The sequence below is a fragment of the Petromyzon marinus genome, chromosome 46 (genome assembly GCF_048934315.1).
Source record: "Petromyzon marinus isolate PM22_M1 ecotype Great Lakes invasive population chromosome 46, UKy_Petmar_22M1.pri1.0, whole genome shotgun sequence".
Lineage (NCBI taxonomy): Eukaryota > Metazoa > Chordata > Hyperoartia > Petromyzontiformes > Petromyzontidae > Petromyzon > Petromyzon marinus.
Genome location: NC_133712.1, coordinates 14,800,871 through 14,823,351, shown reverse-complemented (window position 1 = coordinate 14,823,351; position 22,481 = coordinate 14,800,871). Strand labels below are relative to the sequence as shown.

The following is a 22,481-nucleotide window of genomic DNA, read 5'->3' as shown; positions in this document are numbered from 1 at the left end:
TTGAGATGTAAATGCCACTGGTTCTTCATGTTCTGTATATGTAGATACCACCACCGCCATCTATTGCACGGCGGTTGAACTTACGACTCTAGGTCCGAACGGGCGACTGGACATGCGGACAGGGTTGTTCGTGTGTCTCTAAAGTTCCTAAGTCGAGTGTTCGTAAGTAGAGAAGACAGGGGGAGGGTCTTATAATGGAGGGAAGGGAGGGCTATAAGGGAGGGGGAGCTATAAGGGAGGGGGAGCTATAAGGGAAGGAACAAGAGAAGGGCCTTAAAGGGAGGGCAGGTCCTATAAGGGAGTGAGGGGGGCTATGTAAGGGAGGAAAGCCAGGCGGTGGACCCTGTAAGGGCGGGAGAGGGAGGGGGTCTAAAAGGGAGGGAGCGAGGGGGCGGAGGGAGCGAGGGGGCGGAGGGAGCGGGGGGGGCGGAGGGAGCGGGGGGGGCGGAGGGAGCGGGGGGGCGGAGCGAGAGGGGTGGAGGGATCGAGGGGGGCGGAGCGAGCGAGGGGTGGAGGGATCGAGGGGGGCGGAGCGAGGGGGGCGGAGCGAGCGAGGGGTGGATGGAGGGAGCGATCGAGCGAGGGGCGGAGCGAGCGAGGGGGTGGAGGGAGCGAGGGCCCCTATATAAGGGTGGAGGGAGCGAGCGAGGCATCGCCTCCTCCCGTCACCTCGTACCGGTGGACGCGCTCGCAAGCTGACGGCATTCACACGCAACCAGACGACTCGGCAGCCGCACTTCCTGCTACCCCCCCCACACACACAGTGTGTACACGCCCACACAGTGTACACCCCCCACACACACGCAGGGGTATGCATCGATACGTGCGTGGCTTAGATCCGCAGTAGGCGCCTACCTCGCTGGGTTCGTACGGCGCACGGACAATATACGCCACGGGCGAACGCTACCGGCGGGGGGGGGGGTGGGCGTTGGGGTGTTCGCGTACCATTAGATACACGTGCCCGCGTACCATTAGATAAACGTGCCCGCGTGACGGCTACTTGATAACGTTAAGTGCACAGGGCACTACGAGAGAGGCGCGTTAGGCGATACATTCCGCACGGTGGGGGGGGAGGTATTAGGTTGGGTAGTAGGTGGGAGACGATTACGGGCCCTGGGGTAGGCGCGCACCACGGATCCACGTGCGCGCACTGTACACGCCGCCTGCCGCGCTAGTGGGAGCACGCGTAGTCTTGGGGGGGGGGGAGGCTACGTGAGATGCGTGTGTAGAGGCCCCGGAGGTCACGCTCTTGAAGTACTTGAACGTGTGTACGTGAGATAGTTGCCGAGGATACACGCTGAAGATGCTGTAGATGCATACTGAATGTACACGCTCGAGATACGTGAGAAGCGTACTGGAGATACACACACACACACACACCGAGGATAGATTACGATACTCGCCGGAGATACTGCTCGTACATACTGCAGATACGCACTGTAGATAGTGCAGATACGTGCTGAAGGTACACATCCGATACACGCTGAAGATACATCAGATACACTTCGGATACTGAAGATACAGGCTGAAGTTCCAGGCTGAAGATTCAGGCTGAAGATTCCGGCTGAAGATACAGGCTGAAGATACAGGCGGAAGATTCCGGCTGAAGATACGGGCTGAAGATTCGGGCTGAAGTTCCAGGCTGAAGATTCAGGCTGAAGATTCAGGCTGAAGTTCCAGGCTGAAGATTCAGGCTGAAGATTCGGGCTGAAGTTCCAGGCTGAAGTTCCAGGCTGAAGATTCAGGCTGAAGATTCAGGCTGAAGTTCCAGGCTGAAGTTCCGGGTTGAAGATTCGGGCTGAAGTTCCAGGCTGAAGTTCCAGGCTGAAGTTCCAGGCTGAAGTTCCAGGCTGAAGTTCCAGGCTGAAGATTCAGGCTGAAGTTCCAGGCTGAAGATTCAGGCTGAAGATTCAGGCTGAAGTTCCAGGCTGAAGTTCCAGGCTGAAGTTCCAGGCTGAAGATTCAGGCTGAAGTTCCAGGCTGAAGTTCCAGGCTGAAGATTCAGGCTGAAGATTCAGGCTGAAGTTCCAGGCTGAAGTTCCAGGCTGAAGTTCCAGGCTGAAGATACAGGCTGAAGATTCCGGCTGAAGATACAGGCTGAAGATACAGGCTGAAGATTCCGGCTGAAGATACAGGCTGAAGATACACGTGTAGCCATGCCTAGAGACCTGTTCCAGAGCCCCGTCCAGAAGACCTGGCTGCCCAGTGACCTGCCCGGAGTCGCGCCGCCAAGATGTGAGTCGAGATGCCTGCAAAGCGTTTTGCCGTGCGGTTGTCGGCGGTCTCTGTCTCTCTGTGTGTCTCTGTCTCTGTGTCTCTCTCTGTGTGTCTCTCTCTGTCTCTCTCTTTGTCTCTCTCTCTCTGTGTCTCTCTCTCTGCGTCTCTCTCTCTGCGTCTCTCTGTCTCTCTCTTTGTCTCTCTCTCTCTGTGTCTCTCTCTCTGCGTCTCTCTCTCTGCGTCTCTCTGTCTCTCTCTGTGTCGCTCTCTCTCTGTCTCTCTCTCTCTGTGTCGCTCTCTCTCTGTCTCTCTCTGTCTCTCTGTGTCGCTCTCTCTGTCTCTCTCTGTGTCTCTCTCTCTGTCTCTCTCTTTGTCTCTTTCTCTGTTTGTCTCTCTGTCTCTCTCTTTGTCTCTCTCTCTGTGTGTGTCTCTCTCTCTCTGTCTCTCTCTCTGCGTCTCTCTCTGTCTCTTTCTCTGTGTGTCTCTCTTACCTTATTATTAGTTGGCTGTGTCGGGTGGTGGCATGTTTAACGACACACTTAAACCTCTTTTATGGATGATATTGGTCGCGAAAGCCTCCTACGTGTTAAACCAATATAATTGTGGTTGGCCATTATGTTGCCACGGCATTGTGCGAGGATGAATGATGGGAGTCGAGTTGAGCCAAAAGTGGCGTTTGAGTTGTTTGAGAGGCGGCGGAGGCTTCGGGAGGCCTTCATCCAGCAGTGGACTGACCATGGCTGATGCCGATGGTCATTACGGGGTGATGCGGCCTAGCGGGTTTCTCGTGCGCCGCTTGCTCACAGACGTCCACGGTTCGAATTTGGCGGCCACCCTGATTGTTACTCGGGTTGTATTAGCCATTATAATACTACGATTGCTACTATGCGCTATCTGATTCACAGTCAAAGATCTCCCCCGGCATCATTCGCAAGAGTAGGCAATCGTGTGTACCGGCGTCTGGGTCCAAATTCGGAAATGACTCGGTTTGGGATTATAACAGCAACCCATTACTGCCAAAACTTGGCAGGACCCTCCTGAAAGCGAGTCATGAGACTCGGTGAGGCTTTTCTGGATAAACAAGCATGATCATAATATTTTGCGATATGATTAGCAGAAGGCCTTGTGGCTGATGGGGTGTAAAAATTTATTTTATGTGGAGGGACAGATATGATGTCCCTAAACTCTTTTTATTTTGCCAGGTAAGGCCCACTGAGCAATACAGCTCTTTTCAGAAGTGACCTGGCCACAAATGATAGCTCAACGAAGTGGCTTATGTGGAAATGTATAGCAGCCAAATACTCAAAATGCATGATCTTGATTCTAAATGTGGAGGGAATAACCGGAGGACCTGGAGAAAAATCCTCACGACCACAGGGAGAGCGACGCAAACTCCAAATATACAGCAAGGGTCGGGGTCGGGATCGAACACACGACCTCCTGCATACCAGGCGAGGTAGTTAACACCTTGACACCGTGGCGCCCCTGGCTGTGTGGTTCCTGTCTCGTGACCTTTGACACGGCCTCGGTTCTTGAGGGTTTTGAGATTTCACAGGAACACCCACACTGCACGTTAGCAATTCAGCAGAGCGGCCCATTTCTCGGAATTCGCCACCGGAATCCGGGGGCCCTTTCTTGTAAAACCAACCGGCGTGGCGTGGTCAACGCTGCCGCCCATGCAGCGCCACGCTGAGTCACAAGCCCAGGGTGTGGAACGCGCAGCGCTAGAAATCACGTCCGCCGTGGAGATGGAGCGACGAAATGAGCTCAGGCGCGGTGATTGTTGTAACGCAGGACCATGGGGGATGGTGACTGATAATAAAGGGGTGGAGGGGTTGGGTTAGATCGCGGAAATATGAATGTGCCGTAAAACCCGCCACCACCCAACACAGCCAATTAGTGAGGCTTGTCACGTAGGACAGAACTTGTCATTTAGTTAGATGGTGACTGCTTGCGGATGGGAGGCCTTCATCCCGCAGTGGTTTGATGAGCACTGATGATCGGGTTGCCTTCTGTCCTGGAATTGGCATCAGTGTACCAATAGTTAGCATGGCAGGCATTGTTTTGTACCTGATATCTGGTGGCAAAGTGTTAAACTTTATTGCATTTTCACTGCAGTGTTGATCATTAATTGACCTAGGGAGCGTGAGAACTCTGAGGGTTTTGCTTCAAGTGGGTGAGGAGGCGACCAGAGCTGATGATGGATACTGGGGTTTGTTTTTGAGTTCCGAGTTGAAAGAAATACTTTTTGTGAAATGATTGAGTCAGACGTCACTTACGAGCTGAAATCAATCGACCGCACCTCCTATTGGCACGGTTGGCTACGTACGGTGCAAAAGAAGTTCAACCAACATGCAACCTCCGAGCAGTGGATTGATCGTGTCGATCGTTGCTGACGATATAAATACAAATGTACATATGTGTTTATAGACGGTTTACAATATACACGTGAAGACGGTGGGTGGGTGCGTAATCTGCAATTCACCAACTGGGAAAACGCAACCGAGTGTATGGACCGGTTTTGACATTCAGTATCTCAACAGCGGAGTCCGGCTTGTGTAGCAGCAGGTGCGTACGTATGTTGAACTTCTTTCACACCGCGTACGTAGCCAACAGTGCTAATTGGAGGTGCGGGGTGAGGACAACGAACTAAACCTTAAAAGCAGTTCCAAAGAAATGAGTTTGCAACCTAATATCGGCAGGGAGAGCATTCCAGACGGCCGCAGAAGCGCATTCGACCGTCTTTGTTTGACAGTCAGCCAAAACGCCGTTGCCGCAGAGGATGACCGGATTGACCGCATCGCTCACGACTGGATCCGCTCCCAGCACCCCGTGGTTCCTCCTCGCGGCACGCGATTCCCAATCCGAGCGTGGAGTGCTGCCGCACTTTGCCCGGGGTTGAAGCGGATTTCCCCGCGATGTTAAAAACCCACGCGGTGTTCCCCAGGGTGAGTCGCGCATCGGAGCCCCGCGTCTCCCGCCCGTCAATTCGAGCGGCGCGCAGCGGACGGGGAATGTTGCGTTTGGTCACTGCCGAGTGGCCGCGTGCGACTCTGTTGGGTTTTTTTCAAAAATATATTTCGTTATTATTTATTTATTCCTGAAGAGATGAAACTCCGCCGTGCCCTCCATGCACGTCGTGCAGAGCTGCACGTCCCACACGACCACAGGCATCGGCTCGGCCCTCTCTCCCTCCCACTCTTCCCCCCCCCTTCCCCACAGACGCATCATCTCGCATCGCCGGTCACCGCGTGTGTGCGCGCGTGTCACCATGTATGGCCCGTGGTGTAAATGTGCCGATACACGCGGTATACCACACCCAGCGGCTCCACTCGCCCACCGCGCGTGTAAACCGGCACCGTGCCGGACGTGTCCTGTGCCCTAAACGGCGAGGCCTCCGCTGACGGGAAATGGCTGCGCGTGTGTGTGGGGTCCTCGTGAGGAGCGGAGGCGTAGCGGGCAGCACCGCTGCGTCGCGAACCATGGCGACCCGGGTTCAATTTCCGTTCGTGGCCATCAACGCCAGCGACGATTATCTGAACCGGTCCTGGACCTCCCCTTGGTAGACTCGGCCTCAAATGTGAACCTGGTCCGGTGCATAAAACGTCAGCGCTAGGGAGACAAAGGCGGCCGGGTGTAGTGCTGGCCCACCCACGCCCCTTCGTGTGCCGTGCCGGCCTTCATAGGTGCTCGCTAACAGCACTTGCCACGACAGTCTGTGAATGGCTATGCGGGGGGAGGGGCGGGGGGGGTCTTTGGCAGTGAGCCGCAGGATGTCTCCTACCGACACTTACACATTGAAATGTGCACACAAACACAGGCACCGTCACGCATAGCAACAACCACAGACATCGCAGCTCGGACTCCTACACACACACGCACGCGCGAACGCGCACACAGATCAGCTCGCATCACCGGTCACCGCGTGTGTGCGGCGTGTGAATACATAACGGCTTGGGGATGCATTCATCCAGCAGTAAATTGATCATGGCTGATGATGATGGTGGTGATCTATATTTATCAATGTGTCTTTAACAAAGCAATGCTGCTGAAGCTCATGTGCATCGTACCCCCCCCCCCCCCACCATCGGTGTTGGAGTCACCTGGCTGTGTGCAGTGACACTGGAGCGGCTCTTTGTTAAAGGAGAAATAAATAAATAGTCAATCCGCATGGTGGGGGGGGGGGTAGCGACGCCGCCACTGATGTTGAATTCTTTTAAAATGAGAAAATTTCGTCTACGTGCGCTACGTGCTCGCACGCGCTCAGTTTGGGGGGGCGGGGGTGGGTCGTGCGGGTGGGCGGATGGGGGGCTCGAGGGGAGGGCTTCAGTGAGAGCCCGGGGGGGTGGGGGGGGGGGGAGAGCTCAGCCAATTACCCACGCCACTGCCGCGTCCTTTAGCGGTATTCGGGGCTCTTCAGCCACGCAGCGGTTAGCCGTTGCAGTGCCGGCAGCGCCGAGAGATTCTTCGTTCGGGGCCGTGGGTGTCTCTCGCTGGCGTTGAGGTTCACAATGTCCGTGTCAACCAACCACAAGGAGCCGGCACCGCTGAGATTCGCGTTTCAAGGCTCGAGCCCCCGAGTGTGGGCGTCTTTCTCTCAGCAGCCGCCATTCGTTATGAACCGCCTCGCCGAGACAGACGACCGTGACACTCTGCTGCAGGTTAGGGGTTCATAATGGCCGTGTCTCTCAGCCGGGCACACTTAGCCAGCACCCTCGAATAATGCCGGTTCAGTGTTCAAGCCCTCGCTCTGGGTGTCTTTCCCAGCCACGGGACAAGATGACCGTCGCGCGTGATGATGCTATCGGCAGGCAGACGGTGCATGCTTCCCTTCAGGCGGCTGGGTTTTTTTTCTTTTGAGTGCATTATTAACCCTTCATTGGACAGATAGTCTCCAACTCTCGTCGAGTGAAACCGTTTGCCCGAGAGTCGACGTGGCGTGGTGCTCGTCGGCCCGGGTCCCGTGCGCGTTCGCACGGACGCGCCAACGTCTGCGTGTGCGCGTCACCCGCGGCAGATTTTTAGCGGAGGCCCGTGAAGCCCTCTGCGTCTCTCTCCGTCTCTCACACGGGGCTCGTAACGACTGTCGGAGACACTGGGCCAGCACTGCTGAGATCCTGGTTTATGAATCACGATGGGTCCCTCCCTCCCTCCCTCCACCGTTTCCCTCCCTCCCCCTACTCTGCTTCGATCCCATTCTCACACTCGCCCATCAGCCTCTTTGGTCTCGTGTAACAACAATGCAATTTGTAGCGCGCACAAATATCTGGCGGACACTTAATGACCGTGAGTGACTCTTGAGGTACGCAGCCAAGCTTATTTTGTATTTTTTATTTAATTTACAGATTCTCGGGTACAAAGAGCGCCGTCACGAATCGGCGTTTCTACGGGGTCACGCTACGCGAGGTCTGCCCATACCTGCCAACCGCTTAGCGGTGCTGCCTGCCTTGTTACAGACCAACTCAGACCTTATTGGTCACCCCGTGCCCCTTATAAATCTCAACGTTCATCCTACAAAGTCCCATCACAATGGAGAAACACAAACAAATAGACCAATTTTTTTTTGCCCGTATTGAAATGGCTGTACGCCGTATAGACCTAAAAACGAAATCTTCCTGTACAAAAATACGGAGTAAACCGTATGGGTTGACAGCTGTCCGCCTGTAACCCGGTTTCACCATGCGTGGCTCCGAATCCAATTCCTGGCAACACGGCTAACATCGGTGGGCGAGTGATATCTGAACCTGGACCTGGGTTTTCCCCGCCTCCCTTCGCCACACGCAATGACCAGTGTGGCGAAGTATGGTGAAACAACTAGACCTTCAGTCGGTAGTGGATTGACTTGGGCCTGCAAGTAGTTAATCGTTTCCGCTTCCCGGTAACGGCGCTGACGATGCTGACGGTGAGCCCGACGTTGTCCTCCGCCTTTGCCCCTGCCCAGCATGCCTGCCGCTGCTCGCCAACTCCCCGATGCTGATCGCCATGGTGGGCCTCCCGGCGCGAGGGAAAACGTACATCGCCAAGAAGCTGACACGCTACCTCAACTGGGTCGGCGTGGCGACGCGCGGTGAGGCTGCCGGCTGGCTTCAACGCCCGCCCGGGGGATGGAGGGTGGGGGGGGATTGAGGGGGGGATTGAGGGAGGGGGGGGGGATTGAGGGAGGGGGGGGATTGAGGGAGGGGGGGGATTGAGGGAGGGGGGGATTGAGGGAGGGGGGGATTGAGGGAGGGGGGGGATTGAGGGAGGGGGGGGGATTGAGGGAGGGGGGGGGATTGAGGGAGGGGGGGGATTGAGGGAGGGGGGGGATTGAGGGAGGGGGGGGATTGAGGGAGGGGGGGGATTGAGGGAGGGGGGGGGATTGAGGGAGGGGGGGGATTGAGGGAGGGGGGGATTGAGGGAGGGGGGGGGTTGAGGGAGGGGGGGGTTGAGGGAGGGGGGGGTTGAGGGAGGGGGGGGGTTGAGGGAGGGGGGGGGTTGAGGGAGGGGGGGGGTTGAGGGAGGGGGGGGGTTGAGGGAGGGAGGGGGGGGGGATTGAGGGAGGGGGGGGGATTGAGGGAGGGGGGGGGATTGAGGGAGGGGGGGGGGATTGAGGGAGGGGGGGGGATTGAGGGAGGGGGGGGGATTGAGGGAGGGGGGGGATTGAGGGAGGGGGGGGATTGAGGGAGGGGGGGGATTGAGGGAGGGGGGGGATTGAGGGAGGGGGGGGATGGAGGGAGGGGGGGGATGGAGGGCGGGGGGGGATGGAGGAGGGGGGGGGATGGAGGGCGGGGGGGGATGGAGGGCGGGAGGGGGGGGGATGGAGGGCGGGGGGGGGGATGGAGGGCGGGAGGGGGGGGGGATGGAGGGCGGGAGGGGGGGGGATGGAGGGCGGGAGGGGGGGGGATGGAGGGCGGGAGGGGGGGGATGGAGGGCGGGAGGGGGGGGGATGGAGGGCGGGAGGGGGGGGGATGGAGGGCGGGAGGGGGGGGGATGGAGGGCGGGAGGGGGGGGATGGAGGGCGGGAGGGGGGGGGATGGAGGGCGGGAGGGGGGGGCATGGAGGGCGGGAGGGGGGGGGATGGAGGGCGGGAGGGAGGGGGGGATGGAGGGATGGAGGGAGGGGGGGATGGAGGGATGGAGGGAGGGGGGATGGAGGGATGGAGGGAGGGGGGGATGGAGGGATGGAGGGAGGGGGGGATGGAGGGATGGAGGGAGGGGGGGATGGAGGGATGGAGGGAGGGGGGGATGGAGGGCGGAGGGGGGATGGAGGGCGGGGAGGGGGAGGGAGGGAGGGAGGGAGGGAGGGGGGAAGGGAGGGGGGATTGAGGGAGGGGGGGATGGAGGGAGGGGGGGATGGAGGGCGGGAGGGGGGGATGGAGGGGGGAGGGAGGGGGAGGGGGAGGGGGAGGAGGGAGGATGGAGGGAGGGAGGGGGGGATGGAGGGATGGGAGGGAGGGAGGGGGGGGATGGGAGGAGGGAGGGGGGATGATGGAGGGAGGGAGGGAGGGGAGGTGGAGGGAGGGAGGGGAGGAGGGGAGGGAGGGAGGGGGATGAAGGGGGATGGATGGCTCCTTAGGGAGGGATGGAGGAGGGAGGGCGGAGATGGCGCTGTGGGGGAGTGTCTCACCAAGTGTGTGTGTTCGTGCCTGCAGTGTTTAACGTGGGCGAGTTACCGGCGCGAGGCCGTGCGCTGCTACAAGTCCCACGAGTTTTTCGAGCAGAAGAACGAGGAGGCGATGCAGATCAGGAGGTGAGGCCTTGTTCGCCCACCGCCGTCGAATTTAAGAACTGGTTCAGGGCAAAAGTAAACAAATGAAGTTATTGTCATCGTGCATCTCAACGCTCTCTCATCTCTGGCGGTGCGGTGTTTTCAGCTCGCTACGTCATTCCCTTCCCGAGTGGCCAAAATCGACCTTACGTGGGAAGCTGATAATAGTCGCGTTGACTTAGAAATTCCGGACAGCATAAGCTGTGAAAATTTAGTGACGCCAGAGCTCAGCGTTCTAGAGTTTTTGCTGCTTCACACAAACAAACGGATGTATAAATTTCGATTTAAAGCTTTCGTGACTGCAAGGATTCATCTTCTTTGGTTATTTCGGTAAAGTCACGTAGAATGAGAATAAAATAATATATTGATAAAATAAAATAACACAATAATATTCTCACGACGTTTCGGCCACAACACAAGCGACCTTCATCAGGTGAAGGGACGAGACTGTCTGGAGGCCGAAACGTCGTGAGAATTTTATTGTGTTATTTTATTTTATCAATTTATTGTTTTATTCTCATTCTACATGACTTTACCGAAAGAACCAAAGAAGATGAAACAGATGTATTTTCTGCTTTATAATTAAGATGCTCACTGAAGGACTTCTATTCAAAGACTAAACGAAAACCGTCGTGGAAGGTTTGGGATGTAATCGGACGAAAGAGGAAAGCCGCGTGGACGAAATTTGAAATGTGGTTAGAATTGAAAACGGCCCAAAGAGCAAAGCGACGAAAGTCAAGTGGACCAAAGTCAACGTATCGCTGTAACTTCATTTCATTTGGACGCGCAAAGGCGTGCACGCTCGAAATTTGACGCTGCGAGATGGGAAGAGACAAGCACGCGGATTAGAGATCACATGCAGGTCCGAGACATCGTCGCGTTTGACTCTGAAGAGCAGCGAGTGTGAAGCTTGGGCTGGACGCGACATGGCCGGAAGGGATGGTTGCCGGTGGTTGAGCCTGCTAAAGGAGCGGCAGCTAAAGGTGGAAACACGTCCAAGAGATTTTGATTTAAAGCTTTCGTGACTGCAGGGATTCATATTCTTGGTTCTTTCAGTAAATTCATGCTTACGGTGGCTTTCAGACCGCATCCATTGTTTTTCGTCTCCCCCCTCCTCTTTTCCGAACATAGATGGACTCGTCCATTTGAACAAACTGTCAAATCACTCTCCGTGGTCCAAACGTTAAAAACCGCCACTTTTTTAAAATTTGATTGCTGTGGTTTTCACACCTGATGATGATTGCTTGTGTTGCAGTCGAAACGTCGTGAGAATTTTATTGTTTTATAATTTTTATTATTTTATTGTTTCCATTCTACGTGACTTTACCGAAATAACCAGGAATACGTCGAAGAGATGTTTGGAGGATGTTGATGGCATTGGGAAACCTTAATCCAGAAGTGCATAGATCATGGCTGCCGCTGATGGTGATGATGTGGGTGGGTGGGTGTGTGTTTGTTGTGCTGCAGGCAGTGTGCCCAGGCCGCTCTGAGAGACGCGAGGAGATACATAGATGAGCAGCAGGGCCACGTGGCGGTGAGAGGAGGCGTCAAAACACCATCAAGACACCATCACAACACCTTTTACAACATCGTCAAGACACCATCAAAACACCGTCACAAAGCCGTCTCAACATTGTTAACAAACGAAAATAACACCATCATGACACCATCACAACTAACTTCCATCGTGAAACAATCACATCACCACCACACCACCTGTGTCAACACTGTCATGAAACCATTCAAACATGGTCACAGCACCTTCATAACACCGTCACAACTATTATCATTAATCCATCACAATGCCATCACAACGCCATCAAAACACCGTCCCGAAACTGTCATGAAACCATTAATGTGTCGTCACAACATCTTAACGACATCGTCACAACTCAATCATGAATCCATCACAACACCCGTCACAGCACCCTCACAATACCATTATAAAACCATTCAAACATCGTCTAAACACGTTCATGACACCGTCACAACTCCATCATGAAGCCATCATGAAACCTTGACAACACCGTCACAACACCGTCACAACAGCGTGTGCGTGTGTATGTGTCGTGTGTGTGCGTGTGCGGCGGTGGTTGTTGTGTGCTGTGAGCAATGCCATTGGGGGGGGGGGGGGGGGAAGGCTGATCCTAAACAGCTGTTACGCTCATGGCGTGTTGGCAGCCACCGCAGTGGCCAACAGGGGCCCTGGATAGGTGTGAGGGGGTGCTGGTAACTCCTCCTCCGCCTTCAATGAAACTACCGAAAAAGAACAACAGGAAAAAAAACTTGATTTGGCGCTTTCTCGTGACTGCAGGGATTACTCCTTGGTTCTTTCGGTAAAGTCACGTGGAAAGAGAAAATAATAATTTAATAAGAGCGTACGACGTTTCGATTGCAACACAAGCAATCGTGATCTCGGGTACAAATGAAAGAGAAAACTAACCTTGTGAACTTAGAAATATAATGCAATACAACACAGATAGTCGGCCAACATAACAGTCAACACCATACCTGGTTGATGACGTTCTGCCAAAGATTGCTAGATTTTTAAGAGGGAGACAAAACACAGAACCGGAGACACACAGACAGACACACAAGCAGAGAGAGGCAACACAGAGACACACCGAGAGAGACACATACATAGGCACACAACGCCTCTGTGTCGGGGCCTTAAATAGAGAAGGGGGTAGAGAGAGAGGGGGGGGGGAGGGTAGAGAAATTACCATGTCAATGAGAGACCTGGCAAGAACGCAGGAAACTAGAAAACGAGGAGAGATGGAGAGAGAGAGAAACCACACTAAATCAAACAAACTCAGAAATATTTGGAAACGTCATCAACCAGGTAGGGTGTTGACTGTTATGTTGGCCGACCATCTGTGTTGTATTGCATTATATTTCTAAGTTTATTAGGTTTTGTTTTCTCTTTCATTTGTACCTGATGACGATTGTTTGTGTTGCAATCGAAACGTCGAATGCTATTATTTAATTTATTATTTTATCTTTCTACGTGACTTTACCGAAAGAGCCAAAGAGTAACAGAAAAAAAAAGATGAACGCCCGCTTGTGCCGGATTGCCCCGCGGGGAGGGGACAGGCGCCTATGACGTCTCGTGACCATCGCCGCTTTGGCGGAGCCAGGAAACTCAACCACCCCCTCCCCCCCCCCATGGGTTCCTCCAGAAACATCAGAAAACCACTGCGGCTGGCAACATGGACTGTTCGATCGCTCAGTACGGAGGAGAGGCTGCCATTCTTCTGTCAGGAGCTGGACCGGCGCTGCCTGGACCTCTGTGGAATGCAGGAGGTCCGGTGGGTTGGTTCTGGCTCCAGTAACTGAGGGGTGGAACAGTCCTCCACTTAGTGCAGCAAACTGCCAAACAACATTAACTAATGAAGGGGGCATGGGGATCGTGTTGGGGTGGTGTGGGAAGCTGTGAATCTCAGACTACTGTGGGCTCATCTCATCAATGGCGGCAAGGAATGAAGGTGGTGGCTGATTCCCCTACCAAATATGAACATCAGTGGAGGGACGCAGGCAGGGCTGATGAGTCGGATCGTTTCAGGGAGTGAACCCATGGCACCTGAGTCTGTCCTGCAAAGCCGCAAGCCTTGCGCACGTCACATGACCTCACAGTGCACCTAGCCTGCCACAACCGCCGTGGCGATGTCACCACCACTTTGTGGCGAACGGCGGCTGCTGTTGTGTGTGCACGCGTGTGTAGGTGTTTGATGCCACCAACACGACGAGGGAGCGTAGAGACATGATCATCAACTTCTGTCACGACTGCAGCTACAAGGTGAGTTAGTCGCAGGGCGAGTCGTTGGCGACAGGGCGAGTCCGTTGGCGATGGGCAAAGTCATTGGCTGTGGGTCGAGTCGTTAGTGATTATTTTCCCGCTTGTTTACTCAGTGAAGCCTCGCTGAGTCTCAAGACTGGGTGATGATTGCTGTGCGTGTCTCAATTGAGTAATTTGCAGTCTAACTTAAAAGTTCTCCAAATTTGGGCAACATTTTTTTTCAAATGACATCACGGGATCTTTAACATCCACTGTAAAGCGCACCTTATATAAATTAACATAGCGCATGATTCTAAAGCACATAGTATTTTATTAACCAGGACGGCCTGCTGGTTTGGAACCACGAACCTCTGCAACAAGCTTCCTTGCGTATGTCCGTCCAGCGTGGAAGAGTAGACCAAACACCCTCTAGCGGGGGGGTGGGGCGGGAGGAGGTGCTCTCCCGCCAGCGGTGGCCGTGAGCAAAGCGGTTGCGGGGCCCTGCGCCTGTGGTCATGTGACGATGTCGCCGACGCGCGTCGCCTGTCCCTCTGTTTCAGCTGCTCTTCGTGGAGTCGCTCTGTGATGACCCGGACGTGATCGCCTCCAACATCGCGGTGAGCCGCCTCCGCGTTTTGCCCGCCGCCCTTCCGCGTCTTTTGCCCGGGGAGGCATCGAATGCTTCCCCCCCCACCCCTCCCATCGCCGAAGGCTTGGCCTCCTTTCTAAATTCTCTTCTTTTTTTTTTAACTGTCGCAGTCGCTCTGCGGCATCCGCATTTGACTCGGTTCGGATTCGGAAGATGCTGAGCCAACGTGTTCCGTCGGCTCGCCGTGCGGCCGCGGCCGACCGTGGGCCCATCGCGTCACTCGTGGGGACCCCCGGCACCGTGCTCGGGGCCTAGCTCAGCGCTGGTGGGGGTAACGAGACCACAACAATTGGAATTGTACGAAATGTATAAAAATGCGTGCACGGGCAAACGGCATCATGTGCATTTACAACAGCTATTTGGAAATTTTCCATCGAACGAATATCATTTATAATCAAAAAATCTAATAAATACTTAATAACGAAACAGACAAGAAGTATACCGAAGAAAATTTGAACATTTGTGACGGACATCTACATCATGGGACCTCCTTTGGCAGTACCAAAATATGAGAATAGGTTTTCCCCTTTTTTCTGGCAACAAAACAGCTGTGTTAAGATGTCAAAACACCAAACTGAAACCTTTTACAAGGAATCATGTCTGCATTAACCACTGCTTGTGGTCAGAAGGCTTTGTACGCCTTTTGGCGTCCTCTGGTCTAACACCGTTTTGAGACGAGGCTCAAAAAAAAGCTGTCTCTGGTGTGGACCAATCAGTTTCAAGGACAATGCCACATATATTATCAGTGTGTGTTTTTTTTTGCATTTTGACCACAAGTATTGTGGTTGATGCACACATGATTCCTTGTAAAAGGTTTCAGTTTGGTGTTTTAACATCTTAACACCTATTTTGTTGCCAGAAAAAATGGGAAAACCTATTCTCATTTGTGACGAACCTAAAAACGAATAATCGTAAATAGAATTAACATACATCTGGGTACTCCTGTACTGTGCGTAGACCAAAGTGTCACTTCATCGCGGGCTCTCGGAGGTAGCTTTTTGATATCCACTTCCATTGTAAGGGTTGCACTGCTCTATGATATTTCCCGGGTGGATTGAGCCTAAGGCTAAACTCCGCGATGCGTGGGCGTGCTTTCGTGCCTGCGTGTGTGCGCGCTATGGGGCGACAGGAAGTGAAGCTGAGCAGCCCGGACTACAAGGACTTCGACCTGGAGACAGCGCGGGACGATTTCATCAAGCGCATCGAGTGCTACAAGACCGCCTACCAGCCCATCGACGACGAGGTGGACAGGTAAGGAGGGGGCGATATCTGCACGGAGTCGACCGCGAGGACTACGAACGGTGCGAAAGAAGTTCAACGTACATGCGGACATCCGGCGGTTCACCGGGATTTGCTTCGAGCAGCCTGGCTGCTGAAAGTGGAGACCAACACGGGGTTGGGAACGCGCGGACTGAACGGTATCGTTGTCCTGTCCCCCCCCCCACCCCCGCCCGCGCGGCCGCCCCAGCGAGCTGTCCTACATCAAGATCATCAACGTGGGGCAGCGCTTCCTGGTGAACCGCGTGCGCGACCACGTGCAGAGCCGCATCGCCTACTACCTCATGAACATCCACGTGCAGCCGCGCTCCATCCTGCTGTGCCGCCACGGCGAGAGCGATAGCAACGTGCAGGGCCGCATTGGTGGGGACCAGGGCCTCACGGCGCGCGGCCGCCAGGTACGGTAGCGTGCGTGTGTACGCGTGGGGAGCGGTGGTGTAGCGGTTAGCGCTACGCTGCGCTATGAACCCGGCGACCCGGGTTCGATTCCCGTATGAACCCGGCGACCCGGGTTCGATTCCCGCTCACGGCCAACACCGGTGACGATTATCTGAACCGGTCCCGGGCCTCCCCTAGGTCGACTCGGCCTCAAATGAGAACCCGGTGCGGTGTGTAAACATCGCCATTGGGGAGACAAAGGCGGTCGGGCGTGGTGCTGGCCACCCACCCCCTCGTGTACCGTTCCGGCCTTCATAGGTGCTCGCTAACAGCACTTGCCCCTACAGTATGTTAAGGCTATACGGGGGATCTTTGTCTTTGTTTCATGGCACCCGCTCTGCCTCTCTCCGTGCACATGTCCGTGTGGAGAGGTCGGAGACAGTCGCCCTCCAACAAAAACGGAGGGCCAGAGGAGCGACGCTCACGAGTGGAACGCTGGGCGGTTAAAACGCAGCAAGTTTGCACAGTAGGGGGCACATGTGGTGCATCTGGCAGTCACTCAGTCAGTCAACTCGTGACACCTGGGTCTGTCACGTGACCTCCTGTCAGCGAGCCTTGGACACTTCACGTGACCTCAAAGTGAACCTGCCCTGGCACAGGCGCTGTGGTGACATCGCCGTCACCTGGTGGTGAATGGCGGTTGTATTGGTATTGGTGGAGAAAAATGACGTTGGCGTTGTGGTTGGCGCCCTACTCTAAGAACCTGGCGACCGAGTTCCATTCCCGCTCACGGCCAACACCGGTGACGATTATCTTAACCGGTCCTGGGCCTCCCTGAGGTCAACTCGGCCTCAAATGAGTACCTGGTGCGGTGTGTAAACATCGCCACTCGGACGCGGTGCTGGCCACCCACCCGCTCGCGTGCCCGTGCCGGCCTCCATAGGTGCTCTCGGAGAGCACTTGCCCCAGCAGTTTTTGTAGGCTACACGGGGCACCCTTGTCTTTGTGCGCGTGGGTAGTTTGCTGGTGCGCTGTGCCGCTACGTGGAGGATCAGAACGCGCTGGCGCTGCGCGTGTGGACGAGCCAGCTGCGCCGCGCCATCCAGACGGCCGAGGCGCTCGCGCTGCCCTATGAGCAGTGGAAGCCCCTCAACGAGCTGGACGCCGTGAGTCCTCCCTGCCCCCCCGCGCGCCCTCGCCACTTGGCCCGCCAATTGGTGACTCGATGGCAAGGCGTAGCCGCCCGTGCGAGCGCCCCGAGCTTCCGGAAGGTGCTCGCTCGCAGTGGCCGCCCCAGGGGCTTCACGCGGGAATCTCTCTCGCTGTGCTTTTGCATGCGTGCGCCGTGCAGGGGATTTGCGAGGAGATGACCTACGATGAAATTGAGCAGAGGTTTCCTGAAGAATTCTCTCTCCGCGCCGCCAGCAAATACCACTACCGCTACCCCAACGGGGAGGTGAGCTCACCCACTGACCCACTCACTCACTCGCTCACCCACCCAACCACTCGCTCACCCACCCAACCACTCGCTCACCCACCCAACCACTCGCCCACTCACCCAACCACTCGCCTACCCACCCAACCAGTCGCCCACCCACCTACTCGCTGTGGCATGTAATCACATTGATGATTTTTCACTGTGGCGTGTAGTCACAACGTTGACGATTTGCCACGTCTCCTCTTCCTTCTCTCCCCACCACTACCTTTTCATCCCTCGATCTCTCTCTCTCTCTCCCCCTCGTCCCTCTCCCCCGCCGCCGTAGTCGTACCAGGACCTGGTGCAGCGGCTGGAGCCGGTCATCATGGAGCTGGAGCGGCAGGAGAATGTGCTGGTCGTGTGCCACCAGGCCGTGCTGCGCTGCCTGCTCGCGTACTTCCTCGACAAGGGGGCAGGTACTGACCACCCCCCCCCCCCCCCGCTGCCCTCCTCGACACGACCCCCTCCACTAACCCAGCCCTGAACCCCTTTCCTCTCTTACAAAAAAATTGGCAGGGTGGGGGGAAGGGGGTGGAGGGGAGCCGCCCCAGGGCGCTGTGTCGCCGATATCTGCAGCTCTTGCAGCCACAGAGTGTCCCGTGGCCGTAAGAGTTGCAGATTTCGTGCGGACGAGTTGTGATTACCGGTATAAATGGGTAGTGCCTGGTGGCATGACAGCAAGTCTGTGTGTGTGTGTGGGCGAGTGCCTTGGGTTGAGAGTTGACCAGTTGGGGTTGACCCTCTTGCGTTCCTCCCCCTAGACGAGCTGCCCTACCTCAAGTGCCCGCTGCACACCGTGTTCAAGCTCACGCCGGCAGCCTATGGTGGGTCTCGCACGCGGACAAAGATCCCCCTGCATTGTCCACGTGGTATCTCGGGGCAAGTGCTGTTAGCGAGCACGATGGGATGATGTGGCCAGCGCCACTCCCGACCGCCTTTGTATCCCAAGTGGCGATTATTACACACCGATGGGTACTCATTTATAGCTCTGTCGACCGGGGGGAGGCCCACGACCGGTTCAGATAATCATCACGGATGTTGGCTCAGAGCGGGAATCGAACGCGGGCCGCCGTGTTTGTAGCACAGTGCGCTAACCGCTGCGCCAACACTCCCCACACTAACAATCGCACGCACACAAATACAACAACAGCCGCCGTTCACGGCTGTTGTTGGGGGGTAATGTCAACATGGTGGTTGTGCCAGGTTAGGTGCACTTTGAGGCCACGTGAGCTGCCAGAGGCTCAGTGGCAATTCACGTGACGGTCCCATGCCCCAGGAGTTGACTGATATGACTGGCAGATGGCACCACCTGTGCTCCACCTTGTGCCAACAAGTTTTAGCCGGCTGGTGCTCCACTGATTGTGGGCGTCCCTTATCTTGGAGGGCGACTGCCTCCAACAACCCAGTAGCATCCTTCAGGAGCCTTCTCCATAGTGGCTGATCTTGACACCGCCTGGTACCAGTCTTCAGCAAGTTTACTCAGCTCCTCCACTACCCTTGTACCACATAAGTCCATGTCTTCTCTGGTCCGTGCCACACCCGTTTAGCCCCTCTCTATCCAGCCCCATCTATCTGGCCAAACACAAGCTCCTTGGGCGTGCAGTGGCTGGGAATGTGGGCTACGTGACCAGAGGCGCTCACTGATGGGACTGTATTCGGATATTTCAAGGATTTGTGAGCTCCTCACACAATCTAGCCTCGTTAAACCAGGCTAGGTGTGTGGGTGGGGAGTCGGTGATCTCCGGAGCCTCGTACGTAATCTCGTAAAACGGTGCTGATGTCTTCTGTGCCTGTTGCTCAGGCTGCAAGTTGGAATCTGTTCACCTGGATGCAGACAGAACGAGTACAAATGGAGATGGACACTCAGTAAGCTGACTCGCCCACATGCTGTCCACCATGCTCACCACTCACCAGCTCACTAACCCACCCACGTGCTGGTCATGCACTCACCCCCTCCTTGTGAGCTAACTAAACCGCTCATTCACCGTTTCACTCCTCCATTCACCCTACAACTCGCTTTCCCCTCGCCTTTCATGGGCTCACTCGCTCACCCTCTCACCCTTCCCCGAGTTCACTATCCCACTCACTCACTCTCCCATTTATTCATCCACTCGCTCACCCACTCACTGTCCCATTCATTCATCCACTCACTCACCCACTCACTGTCCCATTCATTCATCCACTCACTCACCCCTGCCCTGAGCTCACTATCTGACTCACACGCCCACCCACCCACTCGCTCACCGCACAGTTATGCCGACGGCCTGTTGTGCGTGCCTCACGTGTCATTCCGGTGGCTGTTGTTGCTGTGTGCAGAGCGCCACGCGGGAACCGTGACAAACGCCGCGTGCCCTGAAACCGGCTCGCGCAACCCAGTCGCCCTGCGTCCGCTTGGCGGACGTCTGAGCGAGGGCGGCCTGCGCTCGGCAGGGGATCGTAGCGGCCGGCCGGCGTCGCACGAGCGATTCCCAAGCGCGACGGCGCCTCCGTCGCTCAAACAGCCCGAGCGTGGCTCCACGCGTCGGCGATTCCGTCGCGTGCGGCCGAGTTTTTGCGCGCGGGCGCGGCTGCGGGGACGGAAGCGCCACCCGCGGTCGAGTGACAGGGTCCTCCCGGGAAGCACAGGGTCCTCATTTTTGGCTTTAAAATGCAGACGACGACGCCACCGCTGCGCCAGGGCACTGCCGATCGTGCGGGTGGCCGGAGTACCCCCCCGCGCCCGTGACATGAGAGTACGTTCGTTAGTTATGAGCTGCTCCTCACTCGCCCCCCGTGCGGGGGGGGGGGGGGCGGGGGTCAGTGACTCGGTGGCTCACTTTTTACAGCAAAATGCGTGGAGAGAGTAATCGGATGACTTTAGTAGAACCCGCGGAAAGATCCGCGTGTTCCCAACCCCCATTGCGTGCTGGTGAACAATACAATCGCCAGATTCTCCGATTATAAGACGCGCATATTTTTTTTAAATCTTAGTTGGGGGTGCGTGTTACAATCCCCGGTAGCTGTGGGGGTGCGAATTATGCCGGAACTTGTCAACATGTTCGAGCGGTTTTACCGGGAAAAGGTTTTGAACGCCACAATATTTTGTGTTTCCAAAATAACGTGGTGGGGGGGGGGGATATCCGACTAAGTAATTTTTTTTCCCCAAAAAAACCTCCGTGAATTTATGCGTTTTGTTTTATTTATGCGTTATTTATTAAAGTGATGTCTCTCATCCGAGGGGTCAAAGGTCACCACAAATGACTCGCCCGTTACCCGACAACCACGTAGCTGTGTTTTTTTCTATTTTTTTTTTTTAACTGTTACTGTGCACAGACCGAAAACGTCAAGCGGCCGGCAGTGAGCAGCGCGTGTAAAAGTTGTATTCGATAAAGAGCGTGACACGTTTCTTGAGTTGAGTAAGGTCGTTGTTTTGGAACTTGGGGGGAAAAGACGACGATGGGGGGGGAGGGGCGGGGGAATTCCACAGCGGAGCAGTGCAGGGGAAGGAGCAGAGAGAGGGGTGAGGTGACCTGCGGTGTGGTGAGTAGGTGAGGGAGATAGTGGACGGATGGGTGAGTGTGGGAGCTAGAATGAATCGGAATCTTTATCCTGGAGAAATCCGATGAGTTATGAAGCTCTTTTTTCACAAATGCCCACTATTTTCACAGATGTCCAGTGTGTGGATGAGTGAGGGGAGGGAGTTACCACACCTGTCAACCCCTTATCAGTGCCTACCTTATTACAGACCAATTCAGACCTTATTGGCCACCCCATACCCTTACAAATTGCAACGTTCATCCTACAAAGTCCCATCAGAAGGGAGAAACGCAAAAAAATGGACAATTTTTTTTTACCCCGTATTGAGACGGCAGTATGCCGTATGGACCTGAAAACTCAATTTCCCCGTACAAGAATGCGGGGTAAACCGTATGGGTTGCCACGGTATGCGAGTTACTGAGTTGGGTGAGTGGGAGTCACGGCAGCGGTCATCGTTGTCCGATGCCAACCTGACACCTCAAGTCTTCAGTTTTGTGTTGCGTGAACGAGGAGCGAGCAGTGGTCGAATCCCCCGGGGTGGTGACTGCGGGAGACGGTGAGCCCGTGGAGTTTTTATTGTTGTTGTTTTTATTTTGTATCGTCGCACTTTCCTGACCATACTTGAGTCCAAACCTGTGACTTTTTGCTACCACAGTTTGTGCAGGTCGCCCAACCCGTAACGTTTGGGAGTCCTTGGTCAAGGGGCGCTGTGTAGCCGCGCGCTTTGTGTGATGCGTGCGGCGTGTTTACGCCATGCGGTTTACACGCAGAATCATATTTCGCGTCAACACAATAGCACTATTTAACACGCAGACGATCCTAATCCTTTTACGTACGTCTCTCTCCACGTAAAAAAATAAAAAGTTTCGTTTTTTCACACATCCCAGCAGCCACACGACCTTCTGAGAGTGCCGAATTTCAGCGGCAAAATTCTGAACCGGTTTTAACATTCGGGCGACGCGAATGATTACTTTGTGTTCGATATTATTTCGCGTTAATCTAGCAAACCATGCCGAACTGAGAGAGGCTCCTTCCTTTGTCGATAAACATCTGGCAGCTCACCAGCATCCGTTCGAGCAAGGCTTACTGCTGGTGAGACACTGCGTGTTGAAACTGACTTAAAGCTTTCCTGACTGCTAGGAATTCATATTATTTGGGTCTTTCGGTAAAGTCACGTAGATGACGATCGCTTGTGTTGCGATCGAAACGTCGCAGGTTCAAAGAAAATAACAAAAAACTATCTACATGACTTCACCGAAAGACCCAAAGAATATGTTGAAACTGGTTCAGAGCTTTGCTTGTGTTGAACCGACGTTGTTGAAAATGATGCATTCAGAAGTTAATGTGGCTTATGGGATGTGTAAAAAATATATCTTTGTGGAGGGACCAATATGAGGGGGGGGGGGGGATAAACTGTCTGCTAATTTGTGTCGTATTTTCAAAAT

General features: G+C 55.1%; 1 pseudogene; it reads left to right on the top strand.

Annotated features, from left to right (window-relative positions):
- Positions 1 to 614: 614 nt before the first annotated feature.
- LOC116952328 (6-phosphofructo-2-kinase/fructose-2,6-bisphosphatase 3-like) lies at positions 615 to 20,903 on the top strand (annotated as a pseudogene).
- Positions 20,904 to 22,481: the final 1,578 nt, after the last annotated feature.